Raw genomic sequence first — 16,254 nt, 5'->3', positions numbered from 1 at the left:
CTTGGGCAGGGACACTTTCCACTAGACCACGTTGCTCAAAGCCTGGCCTTGAACACCTCCAGGGATGGACCATCCACAGCTTCTCTGGGGAACCTGTTCCAGTGCCTCATCACACTCGTATCAAAGAATTTATTTTTAATATATAATCTACTTCCTGACAAAGAATACCACCCCATCTTTCCTGTAGGCCTCTTTGAAGTACAGGTACTATTTGCAAAATCCTGACAAGTTATCTTCACTTCTAATATGTACTTAATATTTATGGTGAAGAAATTCAAAACTTGAGGAAAAAAAAAAAAAAAAAAAAGAAAGAAAGGAAAAATAAATGTAGTGGAGCCCACTCTTAAGCATCTGACATAACCCTGAAAAGCACCTCAATACTGGTCCACAAGATTTCTATCATTTCAATTCTGGTCCTTTTTTGAAGTGAGATTGATCGCTGCATCAAATTTCATGGCACTTTCGTTTTTTTTGTAAATATGTACCAGGATAAGGTGACCAAATTCATTCCCACTAGTGACCTAGGACAAGATGAAAACACCGAGATATTTAAGTTTGAAAGGATTGAGCATTAATCCTCTTCAGCTCTTGGCTGCTCCTACAAATACCTGCTATTTGATACAATAAAGATTCAAACATCCCAATAAATGTCATTAGAATTGGAGACTGTAGAAGAAAGGCTATCTGGATTCAAATGGATAAAATGTTCCTTTACAAATTACAATACACATCTGCTGCAATAAATTGTGTCAATCAAATCATCCTAAAGAAAACCATCAATATCAAATAAGATTCTGTAGTCAATGGGCCATAGTCATCTCTGGTGTCCCTCTGAGGTTAATGAAGTTGGAAGGGCAATGGGCTTAGCCTTGTATAAATAAAACATAATAGAGAAACAGTATGCCATCTGGAAAATAAATGGAGGAAATAGAGGAAAAATGCTAATCTTACACATCCAGAGTTCCAATTTCTCCTTTGGTATCTGCACTATCTAATGAGCAGCTGCATGAAGTTATCACTGGTTTTCAGGAAAACAGAATCCTATTTCAGGGCAGCCCACAGATCTGAGCATTAATATATCCCTAAAAGACTCTTCCAGCTCATTAATTTCCCTTGATCTTTCTGTCCATTGCTAACTTAATAGATTCCTCTTTCCTTCTGTAAAAGGAATGGTGTCCCAGGGAAATATTTCTCTTTAATGCACCCTGCGGTTAGTTTTTTTCAGGCATTTCCTGGTCTCCCAAGGAAAATATTTCCCATAGACCTTTTACTCATACTACAATAACATATTCCCTTATGAGCTCTGAATCATCATCCTTTAACTATACATTTTCTGATCCTTTTGTTCTGCTTTCCCATAGTATGATGAAGAGACTGTAACTCCAAAGTTTACCTTCTTTTATTTTTAGCAACCCTTTTCAATAGACTCACCTAAAATTTTGTGTTTCTCTCTCTCCCTACCCACTACAATTACCAGTCTTGTATCCTGTGGCATTGTTGTTTGTGGTGGTGGTATATTTTGTTTGTCTGTTTATTTAAATAACTGAACAAATAATATTTGTATAGCTATATATACACATATAAAACTACTTCTGTTTATCTGTGTATAGTTATACATGTATAAGCATATAAATGTTGAATGTATATACCTAAATAAAAACAGGAAAATGTAGTATAACCAGAAAATGGTATACAGGTATTTTATTATGATATTTATTTTATGACATTTGACTTGCATAGAATCTTTCAGAGAGATTTTGCAAAATTTAATAACTCATGGAAGAAAATAAGTGATTTTGCAGAAATATTTGAATGAAGAAGATTCACCCCTGGAGGAATACTACAAAAGTGTCCAAACCCTGAATGTCAAATTTCAGACACAACTTTTGATTTCAAAAATATTCAATTCTAACAGAATGTTCCTAGAAATAGAGAGAAAGTGGAAATGTTTAAAACATTTTTGTAGCATACGGATATGCTACGTTTGTGATGTTATGAACAGTATTCACTGCAGATAAGTTTGGAGGTATCAGATGCAGATATCTACAGTTCAGCTTCTCCTCTGGTGATCTATATAATCAATAGAGGGGAATATGCATTTCTCTTTTCAGGAGCAATTCATCATACCTAGTGTAGCTCTCTACCTTACAGTAAGATTGATTTAGCCTTAATTCTTATTGACTATATTTCCTAGATCTTTTTTGGCTATGGAAGAAATCCATGGTGAACAGCTCAGATTTAATAAAACAAATACTGACATTGAGTTATTAACCCAGCCTGTCTCGTACAAAGAATAATTATTTTGTAAAAAAAAAAAAAAAAAAAAAAAGCCAGCACGGCCTGCCTAAGCAGTGCAGGAAACAAGTCTGATGATTCACTAGGTAGATTTTCTCATAAGTCAGTCTTGACTACAGGCTTAAAGCATGTAGTGATGAGGGTGGCATTATTTTGTGTTTAATTTTAATCATACTTTCTGAATGCATCTTTCCAAAAACATTGGATAGTATTCTTGCAGTAGTGATCTTAAGATCAGTGACTTGGTGAAGCTACGTCAGAGCTTCAGTATTTGAAACAACTAAATCATTCCTGCCCTTTTTATGTAGGGTGAATATAACATGGCATCTATATCTATACTTTTTTTTTTTTTTTTTTTTCAACAGGATTTCAAAATCTGAAAGCTTTGTGAGATTTTGAACATGGTATAAATGTTACATTTTCTTTATCTAATTTGAGATTTCAGAAAAGTTTAATGGTCATGCTGAAACTTAGGTTATTTTCAGTTGATATGAAAAAGAATCCTGAACAACCCCCAGCTCTCTGCCCTCATCCCAATCACAATTGTCTGAAATTTGGAATCACAAAATTTGCTACAAAGAAACTTATGCATGCAAACTTTACAAACTTAATCTTGAGACATTCCCAGTCTTAAACTAAGCTTAATGTCATAAATCAGGCCAATATGTGGGACTAAGAGACAGTTGTGTTGGTCTGGTTTATGTCTGATTCAGTGGATACACAAGCTTTCCTTTCTCCAGAATCAGTCACGTTATGTTGCAAACATGAACAGAGATTATAGAGGTAACAACTGGCAGATGCCCCTTCAACCAGCAGTTATAAATCAATCTTTTCAATGAAAAATACAATTTTTTATTTATTTTTTTTTTTTTCTGTTAAGGCATTTTTCCAGCTAAGTTAACTCTGCTCAGGAGTTTTGCCAGTCTGTATACAGTGAAAAGAGAGCCAAGACAGCACACATGCTTTTCTGCAGACTTTCTGTTCCCAGTTTCATTTTGTGCCAAGGTTGTAATTTGGTTTTGCCACTCAACCCACACCCATCGTGTTGATCTCTTGCAGAACAGCTGCACACTGCCTGTTTTACACTTGGTATACAATAAAGCACTGTACCAGTGTAGAGGAATTGGCAGAACAGATGTCTGAAGCTGCACCTAGGGTAAATTTCCTTGCTTACCATCGGTGGGTAAGGATCATACAACCCTTAGTGGTTAAAGACATGATTGTTCATTTCCCAGATATATATGGATCAGTAAAAACAAGGAAAGCAGAGGGAAGGGAAGGGGAGGGGAGGGGAGGGGAGGGGAGGGGAGGGGAGGGGAGGGAAGGGAAGGGAAGGGAAGGGAAGGGAAGGGAAGGGAAGGGAAGGGAAGGGAAGGGAAGGGAAGGGAAGGGAAGGGAAGGGAAGGGAAGGGAAGGGAAGGGAAGGGAAGGGAAGGGAAGGGAAGGGAAGGGAAGGGAAGGGAAGGGAAGGGAAGGGAAGGGAAGGGAAGGGAAGGGAAGGGAAGGGAAGGGAAGGGAAGGGAAGGGAAGGGAAGGGAAGGGAAGGGAAGGGAAGGGAAGGGAAGGGAAGGGAAGGGAAGGGAAGGGAAGGGAAGGGAAGGGAAGGGGATAAATGAATGAATAAACTTGAAGTTCTTTCTGTTCAGATAAATCCTGCATTCCTATACTGAGAGACCAAATTATGTTTACAGAAGGTCTAGTTAACACTTGTTATCCATTCTAAGTTCCTTCCTGATTAGTTGCACTAATATCACAAAAAGTCACAGACTTGCTTAAATAGAAATTAAGAAGCAGTTAACATTTTTTTCTGCTGAAATCAAAGATGTTTTTTACTTTGGCCTAACAAACGCACGCAGCACCATATCCAGAAACATCACTTTAACAAAAGATACAAAATTTACTTTTGCTTACTTATGTAATTATTGACTAAGTATTTCTTAAATACATAGTTTAATACATTAGAATAACACCCTAACATGCCTCAGTAGTCATTTCCTTCAAAATCAAACCATTCCTTATTATCATGTTACCATGGTTTTATAACAACTTGAGTACTGCATTCATTGCTAACTATTCCAGCAAACAACCCAAACATGTCATATTATAAAAACAGATTGTGTCTACTTTTTGTTTGTTTGTTTAACCAACAAACAAGGGTGTGGTTATACTTTAATAGGATATTTTCTTACAGTGCAGTTCACAAGCATCATCGGTATTATGGGAAGGAAAACTTTATCGTCTTTGTAGAATGTCAGCCTACAGGTATGGAATAATGTTCAAAGTTTTTTGAAGCTGTTTCATCTATTTTATTTTATTTTATTTTATTTTATTTTATTTTATTTTATTTTATTTTATTTTATTTTATTTTATTTTATTTTATTTTATTTTATTTTATTTTATTTTATTATTTCCAGGTGATTTTCCATTTCTTTGCAAAAAAAAGAAGCATCCAAACATCCTGCTATCTGGGCAGTGTGAACACATAGACTTTCATCCTCAACTTATCACCTCTAATGCACTATTGTATACAATATGGTAAATAATAATAATTATAATAATGCAGCATGTATACAATTTATTTTAGCTTTATAAGATGAGACAAAATGCTTGTGATCTGCTTATGCAAAGAAAAATAAAATGTTTTATGAAACCCCTTCTCCTTCTCAGGAAGGACTGGAAAGACCACTTTGTTTAATTAAGCTATTTTGGCAGTCAGTGTTATTTCCATACTTCCCAAGAAGTGCCAATCTAGCCAGATCCAGATAACCTGGAGTTTGAGTCACAGGCTTAATTTTTAGAAAGGGTGAGATTTGATCGTCCTCCTCCACACCTCATGCTTTACAGGAAAAGCTGAATAGAGCTCGCAAGCACTGCTTTTCACGTAACCCAAACTGAATGTGCTGCATGGGAGAAGGTTACAGTTTATTTTGGGCCTGCTGTGTCATTCAGGCTTGGCCTGAGGTTTGCCCATGTAACTAGTGGCCATGGCAGTAAGTCACGGTGCCAGCTTTCTGGGTTAGAGAACCTAACTGTTGTTAGCTTTCTGGGTTACGGAACTTAGCCTTGGTCAAGTATCTAAATGCAATCATCACTTCAGCCATACTTTTGATTGGTTAATTAATTTTATTTTCCTTTTATTTGTTTGAAGACAACAGAAAACTATTTAAACAAAGTCCTCCTCCAAGTCAGGTTATTGATGTTAATAAGGAAAGCAAATTCCTGAGAGTTTTCTGCACAGAGCTTCAAAAAGAAATGGCTGAAAGAAAGCACAGAGCTAATTTTATTTTCTTCAGATTGACACTAACATCTTTCAACCTTCTTATCATTTTAGAAGCACTAGGAAACTCTAATTATTTGCTGTGTGCCAAACATAATTAAAAAAAAATAATAATAAAAATGTAAGCAATACCCCAGACCTTCCCAGACACACAGGCTGTTCTCCAGCCATTAGTTGGGATAAGTGGCATAGAGTCGCCATCCCCAGCCAGGCACTCACAGTCATCAACATCCAAGTCCATTCTTCCATGCAAGATGAGGCACGAACTGAACACAGTACTCGAGGTGCGGCCTCACCAGAGACGAGTACAGGGGACGATCACTTCCCTAGCACTGCTGGTCACACTGTTTCTTATGCAAGCCAGGATGCTGTTGGCCTTCTTGGCCACCTGAGCACACTGCTGGCTCATATTCAGCCGACTATCAACTATCACTCCCAGGTCCTTCTCTGCCTGGCAGCTTTCCAACTACTCATCTCCCAGCCTGTAGCTCTGCTTGGGGTTATTGCGCCCCAGGTGCAGGACCCAGCACTTGGCCTTGTTGAACTTCATACAGTTGACCTCAGCCTATCCAGATCCTCTTGCAGAGCCTTCCTACCCTCAAGCAGATCGACACACGCACCTAACTTGGTGTCATCTGCAATCTGCATTCTCTTAATTTAAGCAATTATTTGCACATTTTTTCAGATTTTTTTTTCACTGTCTTCTGCTGACAGATATTGTTAATAGAAATAAATTTTAAAATATATATTAGATTTACCTTTACTTATTACTATATTATTTATCCAGAAAAGATGCACTGGCATCTCGTTTTATAGGGAATCAGTCAATTGGTTCAAACATTAACTTTGGAGTTTTTTAATTCCAAACTCATATTAAAGCTTTTCCTTTCATGTTTTCAGAACCAGTTCAACAAGGACAAGTAGTAGATGTTTTCATTCACTTGCTGACAGGAGAATTGTTTACCCATTCAACTGTCTGTCCACTATAATTGCTTATTAAGAGCTTATGTAACACAGAATATGGTAGTGTTATGTTTTGGATTATCTTAGTTTCAATTAATTAGGTAGATGTACTTAATAAATAAAATGGGAAGTGACAGAAATATAGGGAAAAAATAGTTTTCAGTCCTGGCTCAATTAAATGATGATGATAGAGTGAAAGGTGTAGGAAATTTGAAGTGTTCCCAAAAGAATGGTACATAGCTTTAAGTGTTATTTTATCGAACATACATGATTACTAAATGCTCAAGATTCAATTTTGAGCTAAAAGCTAAGCAAAGAATGGGTAAGTCAGGTTGTCTGGTGTTCACTGTGGAAATCTCACTTGAAAGGATGGGGCCTAATTGATCTGGCCCATTTAGAGGTGTTGACCTGGGAAAGGCTGAAAAATCTAAAATGGACAACTTAATAAACCACAGTTTAAATTTAACTTACATGAGATTTCCTCAAAACCCCAAACTGAACACTAGAAACTCCCCAGAAGTATTTATAGGTAACTAAAATACATCTTTCACATTATAAAAGCCTTTCTGAGGGGCTTGGAAAATTTCTTTAAGAATCTAAAGGTAAGCATTGATTGAAGATAGTATTCAAATAATAAAATTTATTTTGGAAGCTCAACTTAATGATTTTTCCTTTAGTTTATTGTGTAGTTTATTCCCCTCCAACATTCTTCTTTCTAACTCTAATATACTTGAACATTGCTCATGTGTACAATCAAATAAGTGCTACCAATTTCAGGAGAGTATCTAAAATGGTTAAACTAAAGCCTGAACTCAATAAATGTTTTTCACTCAAGCAGGAACTTGAAGACAGGACTTACTTAACACATGCTACACTACTTTTAAAGAACTAATAGCATAATATTTTTCTAATTTTTTTTTTATATATATAGTTATTAAATCTAAACTGAATGGACACTGCTTATGTTGAGGGAGTTTTGGTATATAATATCATGCAGACACTGCAGTACAAAATTACTTTCTGCAGATTTTTTTTCCTCACTAATTGTTTTATTGATTTTAAATTGTTTGACTGCAACAGTATAAACAAATGTCATACTAGCACTCAGTACCTGATTTCTACCAAAAGGATCTATTCTGTTTACATAAATACGCATATAAACATACACATAGAAATATGTACATGTAAAAATATATTTTGTGCTTCTTCCAAACTATGTATTAGTAACAGATTTTGCCTTTGTATTGAGAGCAACTGGGCAGGAATATTTTCAGTGGCATTTCTTGGACTAACTAGCAAATATTTTATTTTATATGGATAGTTCCTAAAAGACTGGAGGTAACTACACAACAGAATAGTTCATAACTCTTCAGTTCCATTACGGAGAAAATACTTGGAATTCTTGAAGCATTATAATCATGACAGTCCAGCTCTTAGCATAAGATAATTTTCATTACTGAGTAGATTTATATATGAAACACGGGAGTAGAGAATGATTAAATTTGCAGGACGCAGATAGCTCACCTCATCCATCCATATTCAACTGTTTCTTAAGGACTTACAGTAACAGGAGTTACAAAAGTGCTATGGATACTTTGGTTACGTGAATCACTGTTAGTGCTTTGCTTACATTAAAAGTTATCCCTGATATCTGGAAAGAGGTCTTGTTGAAATGCAGTTTCATGAATTTATTACTATTTCTGCCTTGGACACTGGGAATAATTTTCTTACTTTTTCTTTACCTTCCCTCATTTTGACTATACAATTCCAGTTCTTCCCAGTAGTTCTTCTCTACAGTTATGTTTTCTTCACATCATGGTTCTGTTCTGGCTTGTTTCCACTGGGTTACACCTCACCTGAAAGAACACACCCAAGGCAGCTCTCAGTTTCCAGCTGGGGCCTTCCCCATGTGAGCAGAGCACAAGAATGACTTCATCTTTCCCAGGGGTAGTATGAAACCTGGCCTGGGTACTGACATGACTGTTCCATTTCCAGTTCCAGAATTATCTCATTTGCTTAGATATCTCTGACTAATGTCATGTGGTAGAGAAGGTGAAATCTCTTCAGTGTTTTGGAAATCTTTCCATTGATCTAAATGGTAAGAAGAGATTTGGAATCTGAGTTATCCAGACTTTATGACCACTGTCCTTAACTTATTGGATATTCCAGGTCAAAAAAAAAAAACAACAACAAACAAAACACCCAGCTCCCTGCCTCCTAAACTCCTACAAAGAATACATACACCAGCAACACAAAACAAATATTAATGATGAAAGAAAATAAAAAGAATATTACAGTTTTAAACACCTCAGAAGGGATGTTGTCAATGTAATCTTAGTCTGGCCTGTCTGTGTGTGTCAATACTAGACTCAAATTAAATAATTTTTCTTTGTCTAAGCCTAACAAAGTGAATTAATTTTATTTAATATTTATTTCAATTCTTCCATTGAATTGTGTCTCTAGATCTTATTTAGAACATACTAGCTAAACTCTGAAGGAAATATAAGGTAATTATAGCTATTTTTGTGGTCTTTTTTTTGAGAGGAGTTGATATACTTTACACAACAGGTGATTTTCACTTCACACTACTCCAGAGAGTTTGATGTGACTATTATTCATGGATTAAGAATAGAGAGCTGAAGCACAGATAAACATCGATGTTGTCAACTTTATACACTTATTTTAGATCCACTTCTTGAAACACGCACGCTTGGGAATGACACTTTTTAGAGCACTTTTCAAATACAACTGACTTCATTTGCAGCTGTGAGTGCTCAGAGTTTTGGAAAATCTGGCCCTGTGTGACCCAGTTTGGGCAATCAGAAATGCATGATTAATGCATACAAGTGGCCACCAGTGGAAAAAAAAATGGTTTAAATGAATTTCTTGTCTCCAGAAGGAACGCCATTGATGCCAACAGAGACCTGAATTCCCTCAGCATTCAGCTATCTTAATGATTAAACCATCCATTCTCTTTTGACACTTCTCTTGTTACATTTACTACACAACTTTGAGATTCTTTATCTAATAAGACAGGAAGCCGATTTGCAACAAACTTGTTTGCTGGATGATCCTACTTCATTTCCCAGTGCCATTGTACTGGAGGAAATAAGTTCATAGTAAAATGACTAAGGAAATAAATAAAATGCTATGCAATTAAGTCACTGAAGATTACCCTAAAAGGTAGTTATGATGCAATCTAGACTCATGTGTAAGGGACAATGTAGCAAAAAGTTCATCTAATTTTTCAATACTACGTGTGTGTAGCTCAGATTCATTTAATCCAATTCTAGGTATCTAAATATAAATAACCCCTAGGGTCAAGTAGGTCACATACGTATCAACTCACAGTTCTTCCCTTCTTCTCCTTGTTTTCTCCTGCCCAGGTGGCTTTGACCAATTTTTCACTTACCCAGTTCAGCTTCCATCTCTAACTATTTGATAAAGATCTTGAGAAACCTGTAAGATATCTTCTCAAATATCACTCTGTTTCACTGCCTTTCGAAAGCAGAGCTCACTGTTATCCTGTACAGAACAGACTGAATCTCTGTGGTATTCAGTGATTAAAATATATGTATACATTTAAGTAAGGATTGCCTGAGACCTCTGAAGTTCAAAGGAGTGATTCTTTCCAGCTATTCAGTTGCCACTTAGATGGCAAAAATCTTGACTCTAAAAGAAAAGTAATCTACTAGTTTATTTTTGATTCACATTATGGGATCCTTACAGCAACTTTATGTTTGGTTGGTTGTTATTTTTTATTTATTTTTTTTTTCTTTACATTGTTAGAGCAATGTCTTTTCCCAGAATATAATTCTGACAGTAATAGATGCAGAGTTGTTCTTCAGGGAGGGTAGGGAGATATAAAGTATTTCCTGGTGTTATGACATAATATAGGAACACACGTGCCCTTTGCCATTGCATCCTTATCCTCGTTTGCTCATTAGTTACCCTGTATCTCTTTGGTGGGGGGAAACCCAAAGAAACAAAGGGACTTGTAAGCCCAACCACTATTTAAAGTTTTATAAAGCATTTGGAAATACTAGCAAGGAAGTTCCTAAGCAAATATGGTTTAGTGGAGGACTTGTTAGTGTTAGGTCAGAGGTTGGACTCAATGATCTTGAGGTCTCTTCCAACCTAGAAATTCTGTGATTCTGTGAAATAAATACTGTTATTATATTGAAAATGTTGTTAACACGATTGATAGGTCTCTGACTATGACATAAAGCTGCCTTGGGAAACTTGACATGAGAAGTGTGTTTGGTAGAAAGGATAAAAAAAAAAAATCACTTGTATATAAACAGGTGATTAAAAAGATGTTATTGTTCATTTACTGTAATTTATAGCAACATTTTGCAATAAAGAGACGTTTGCCACAAAGCAGAAACAATTAAAGGTGTTGCAAGTCACAGTACAGCTGACACACTGGCACATGCAGAAATTCTGTAAATTTAAAAGCTCTGTTGTACATGTGGTCCACAGTATTGAGTTCTGTCTGGAGTTGAACTAGTAATCTATATTGAACCCTGTGATTTTTACAAGGCAATGAAGACAGAAGGACAGAAGATAAGCTATAAAATCAACTAGTCTCTTAAAGATTGTCTTCTAAATTCATTCATAATTTCGGTAGGCATCTAAGTAAAGAACCACTTCAGTAAATCAGACTGTTTTCTTTGTGTTCTTAACTCTACTGCTTGTTCTCTACAACTAGCTCATTAAGTCCCTGTAATCCATAATGCTCTAAATGTACAGCATCCTACTGACATCTGACCTTTGTCATTTGTGACAGTGATTTTTCCAACCTGGGATTACCACAATACAATTACATTAAACAGTAGACAACAAAGGTTTGTTGAATGCTGTTTCAAATTTTATATAACACAAATTTCATCATAAATAAAAGAAATAAATAAAGGAGGCTGATAGAAACAGTGTAAATGTAAGGATCAGCTAAGTATCCTGAATTTGGGGAAAATTAGTGGAAATATAAAGACATCAGATAAATCCAGAGATATTCAATAGATCCTAAATAATCCACAAGTCACTGAAATAGTACAGCTCAGGAGAAATATTTCTTCTTAATGTTTTCAAATGGAAGCTCCAAGTAGCGCTTCTTGCAGTTTTGTGTAAAATGGGTAAAGACACTCACATAGGCATATGTATTATATATGTGCATGTGTATATAAATATCTTGTAAAGTATTTCTGAGAATGTTTTGCTGGTTACTATAGTATTGAAAGAACTAAAAACAAAAACAAAAACAAAACACTTAAATGAAAAACAAAAAGTAAGAAAGAAAAAGAAATTTCATTATAGAAAAAAAAAAATCTGTATATTTCCTCTGAATTATTGTGGAAAGGAGAATGTGTTTGAGAGAGTGGGTGTGTGTATTGTTTATTGTTTGTATTTTTTTAGATAGTTAGAGTGTCTGCAGCAGAGTATGTCAGCTCCTTTTCAGAGTGTGTAAGTCTCAATGAATACATCCACTACATCAGGAGCTTATACATTACAGAAGAAAAAAACATCTATGCTTCCTTACAGAAAATTATGTGCTCCTCTAGAAGAGCCCTATTGGATTATGTGCAATTCACTAATATTCAAGAAAAAAGTTCACGTACCATTTTTGTAATGAACTCTTCAGGATGGTATTCTGCATATTCAGCATCTAAAGTTTTTTCTTCGGTTACTAGTTTTAGTAAATAATCTTTAAAAAACCATCACTACAGGATAGAAGATATACATTTATAGAGGGTGTGTAGATCCCAAAATACATGTACAAAATGTATGAGATGATAGACTATATCTTTCTATCAGAGGATGTTGATAAAGGTTCTGGATATGAACAGAAACCCTGTAGATTCAATTTTTCATTCATCTTGAAGATTACTGTGATCAGTGTTTAACTCAATGTTATGAGAAACAGACAAACCTGCTGGGGGCTATATGACTAATAAATATCTAAGAGTTTCTAAGTTAGTATCCAAAGTCAGGCATCTTTCTACAAAAATTCTTCTGGAAGCCAAGTTATTTTCACAAAGTCAACGTTAACATTTGAAGGCTGCAGTCAAGAAACTCAGAGGCATTGAGATTTGTTTCAAGCTGTAGCAACTTGCACTTGTTTGATCACCTAATCAGTGGGACTGAGGTAAGGTGTATCAGGTTTCCCAAAAGCCTCTGTAACATCACAAATTCTTCCACTATTCCTTTTAACTTTAATTTGAAACAATTTTCAAGATTTATTTCTCCACTGGTTCTTTGACATTCCACAAAACATTATTCATCTAAGAAAAGAGAGAACTAGTACATTCTCAACATATGCTACTATGTAAAGTGTTCCTCTAGCTTAAACTGTCTTTGAGCAAGGTATGTCAACTAAGAGTTGCTTTATTCAACTACTTTTGTGACATACATTTAGTGTACAAAGCCTCTAAATCAGCTCTGGGCTTGGCAGTATATAAACCATTTAAGTTGTGTCCTCTTTCCTATGATGTTAGCAGAAATCTCCATGAATTACAGCTTCAGTCTGCCTAGAGGGAATCTGCTGAACAGTATGTTCTTAAACAATATTTAGCTATTTCCATAGCTTCTGAAGTATAACTGATTTTCATAGTCATCCATCTCTTTTCCTTCCATACTTCTTGTTGTTGTTGTTCCCCTCTAAATTGTAGCCTGGAAGCTTAACATTCATATACTAAATACATGTAACTGCATGAATAAATAAATAAATAAATAAATTGTTATCTTGAATGACTTTGTAAAATGATCTAGTTAACAAGCCCACTGGTGATTTTTTTCTGTATGTTTTCTACATTTCTTGCAAAGTGTCAAAATTTAGAAATAGTAGATCCTATCAGTTTTATTCATGATGGTGTTATTCATAAAAAGAAACACTCAAAAGTAGAAAGAAAGAAAGAAAGAAAGAAAGAAAGAAAGAAAGAAAGAAAGAAGGAAGGAAGGAAGGAAGGAAGGAAGGAAGGAAGGAAGGAAGGAAGGAAGGAAGGAAGGAAGGAAGGAAGGAAGGAAGGAAGGAAGGAAGGAAGGAAGGAAGGAAGGAAGGGAGAAACTATTTTTCACAACCAGTTTCACTTTTCAATCCTAATAATAGAGACTTAATTTGGGTCCAAAAAATTCTCAATATGTTGTTGTGACTGCACTATCAGTTGGTATTCTTCTAGTTTTGAAATCTCCAGTATTTTTAATAAAAAACAAATGTTGAAGTGGAGACATAATATATATTTACAGTAAATATAGCCTGTAGACTTATCAATTTTTTAGAAAAGACTTTGGTCTTGACTTGAAAATGAGTCATTATGAAAGCAGATAATTTGAGCAAGATGCCAAGTCTTGCTATTTCTTTCCTATTTGGTAGTGAATGGTGAACTAATTTTGGAGCAAGCTAGTAGCATGATGCTATTGCATGAGAATGCATAGTCTCTTAATCATCATTCACAAGTCTCCAAGCATTCTCTGTAAAACCATTGTTGAGAATGAAAAATTATTACTCGTCTACCTTGAAGGCTTCACAGCTGTAATAAATGTAAAGTGCCAGCTACTTCATTTCTAAGGGAATTATTTTGTGCTTCCTGCAATTTCCTCAAAATGAATAAAGTTATAAAGAAATTTGGATAATAATGAATTGCACATTTTAGATCAGATTGTCCTACTAAATTCTACTACTTCATAAATAACAAATTAAAGAGCTAGAATAGTAAGGAATTAAACAGCCAATAGTATTTCTGCCTCTGTACTGCTTCCTTAGTTCTGTGTAAATGTGTGTTCAGTGACAGACAATCAACAAATCTATATTGCCTGTTGAGAAATAATTTAAGTATTGAACATTTTCTACATGAGTTGCTGTTTCAAGGGTCAGTCAAAGTAACCAATGCAGAAAGGAACTTATTCATCACTAGTAATAAGATGCCAGATTCATGGATTGGATTTTGAGGTAGGAATTGTTTAACTGACAGTTAAGACAAAGATTTCAATAGTTCAGCACCACTTTGCTAATTTTTGCTGTAATGTTTCAGAAACATTCAATTATGTAGGAGGATGTTGGCTCAGCTCTATCTCTAGTGTGAGGATGTTGCTCCCATTAAACTCAAGGTGAGTTGAGGCTTTGTACTTAATTGTAGAACCTGGACATAATTAATCCTACAAAATAAGTAATCCTATTCCCATAGACTTCAGCTTGTCTCATTGATATTCCCCTACTATATAATTTCTTCCCAGTCTAATATGCATTGCCAGTAGCTTTATAGAATTATTAGAATTATTACCAATTAACATGATACTCACAGCATATCTTCAATTCACAAAGCTTCTGAATTAATGATATCGATAGATTATCACCAAATAGTGAATAAAGAATTTTCAGGAGTACGTGTTTAACTTTCAACATTCTTTCAACTATCTGTAATCAAAATAATAAATTAAAAAAAAAAAAAAAAACAACACATTATAATCAAAAAACATATTCAAATACAGTGGAAAAAATGAAGGCTGAAAATTGAAGGATGAAAATATATAAAACGTAATTTACATTTTTCCTTTTAAAAACCAGTAACTCCATGGCTATATTCTCCTAGTGCATAATTCTCAACCAGAGTACACCTTCCACAAAACATCACAGCATTTTCTCCTTAATGAGACACTATTGTTTACATATATTTTGCCATGGTAAACAATTCAGAGAGAAAGAAAGACACCTGACACAATTACTGTTCCCTAAAGCACTATGGTGCGTTTCTGAAATGTTTCATATCTTAATCAATAAATAAATAAATAAATAAATAAATAAATAATCACTTAGTTTACCAGTACTATCTGTTTTCAGGGGACAACAAATAAACCAAACTGAAGCAAAGTATTTCCAAAATAAATGTTTCTAATAAAGTAAACCAAAGCAAAATGTTTCTGAAGTCACTATTCCTTACAAAAGTGTTTTTCCACAGAAATGTTAACGCACAGAGAGGTACCATTCTGTTCTTATGCCCTTTGGTGACTGAAAATATAATTCACAGAATCACAGAATCACAGAATTTCTAGGTTGGAAGAGACCTCAAGATCATCGAGTCCAACCTCTGACCTAATGCTAACAGTCCCCACTAAACCATATCCCTAAGCTCTACATCTAAACGTCTTTTAAAGACTTCCAGGGATGGTGACTCCACCACTTCCCTGGGCAGCCTGTTCCAATGTCTAACAACCCTTTCAGTAAAGAAGTTCTTCCTAACATCTAACCTAAAATCTCCCTGGCGCAACTTAAGCCCATTCCCCCTCATTCTGTCACCAGTCACGTGGGAGAACAGGCCAACCCCTACCTCACTACAGCCTCCTTTAAGGTACCTGGAGAGAGCAATAAGGTCGCCCCTGAGCCTCCTCTTCTCCAGGCTGAACAAGCCCAGCTCCCTCAGCCGCTCCTCGTAGGACTTGTTCTCCAGGCCCCTCACCAGCTTCGTCGCCCTTCTCTGGACCCACTCAAACACATACATTATGTACATTTTGCATTATTTTTATAAACTATATGTTCACCATATAGCCTACCAATATTAGGCTATATTACCAATATAAATGCTATTTTTAAACATACTATTTTCTTGAATAGAAATAGTAAAACATAACATGCATATATACCAATAACAGAATAAATAACCAGTGCAATCATGGAATTGACCTATTGATCAAGTAACCGTAAGACTAAATAGTTCTTCTAAACTTCT

The 16,254-nt window shown here is 35.3% G+C and overlaps 1 long non-coding RNA gene across 1 annotated transcript; it reads left to right on the top strand.

Moving 5' to 3' along the window:
• The first annotated feature begins 3,372 nt into the window (after positions 1-3,372).
• LOC140001759 (uncharacterized) lies at positions 3,373-5,103 on the top strand. The gene is made up of 3 exons (XR_011807288.1): positions 3,373-3,474; positions 4,487-4,557; positions 4,710-5,103. It is a non-coding gene; the product is annotated as an uncharacterized lncRNA (long non-coding RNA).
• The last annotated feature ends 11,151 nt before the right edge of the window (positions 5,104-16,254 follow it).

This window comes from Anas platyrhynchos, chromosome 2, assembly GCF_047663525.1.
Source record: "Anas platyrhynchos isolate ZD024472 breed Pekin duck chromosome 2, IASCAAS_PekinDuck_T2T, whole genome shotgun sequence".
Taxonomy (NCBI): Eukaryota; Metazoa; Chordata; class Aves; order Anseriformes; family Anatidae; genus Anas; species Anas platyrhynchos.
The sequence above is the reverse complement of the archived record's forward strand: the minus strand, read 5'-3'. Positions and strand labels throughout refer to the sequence as shown.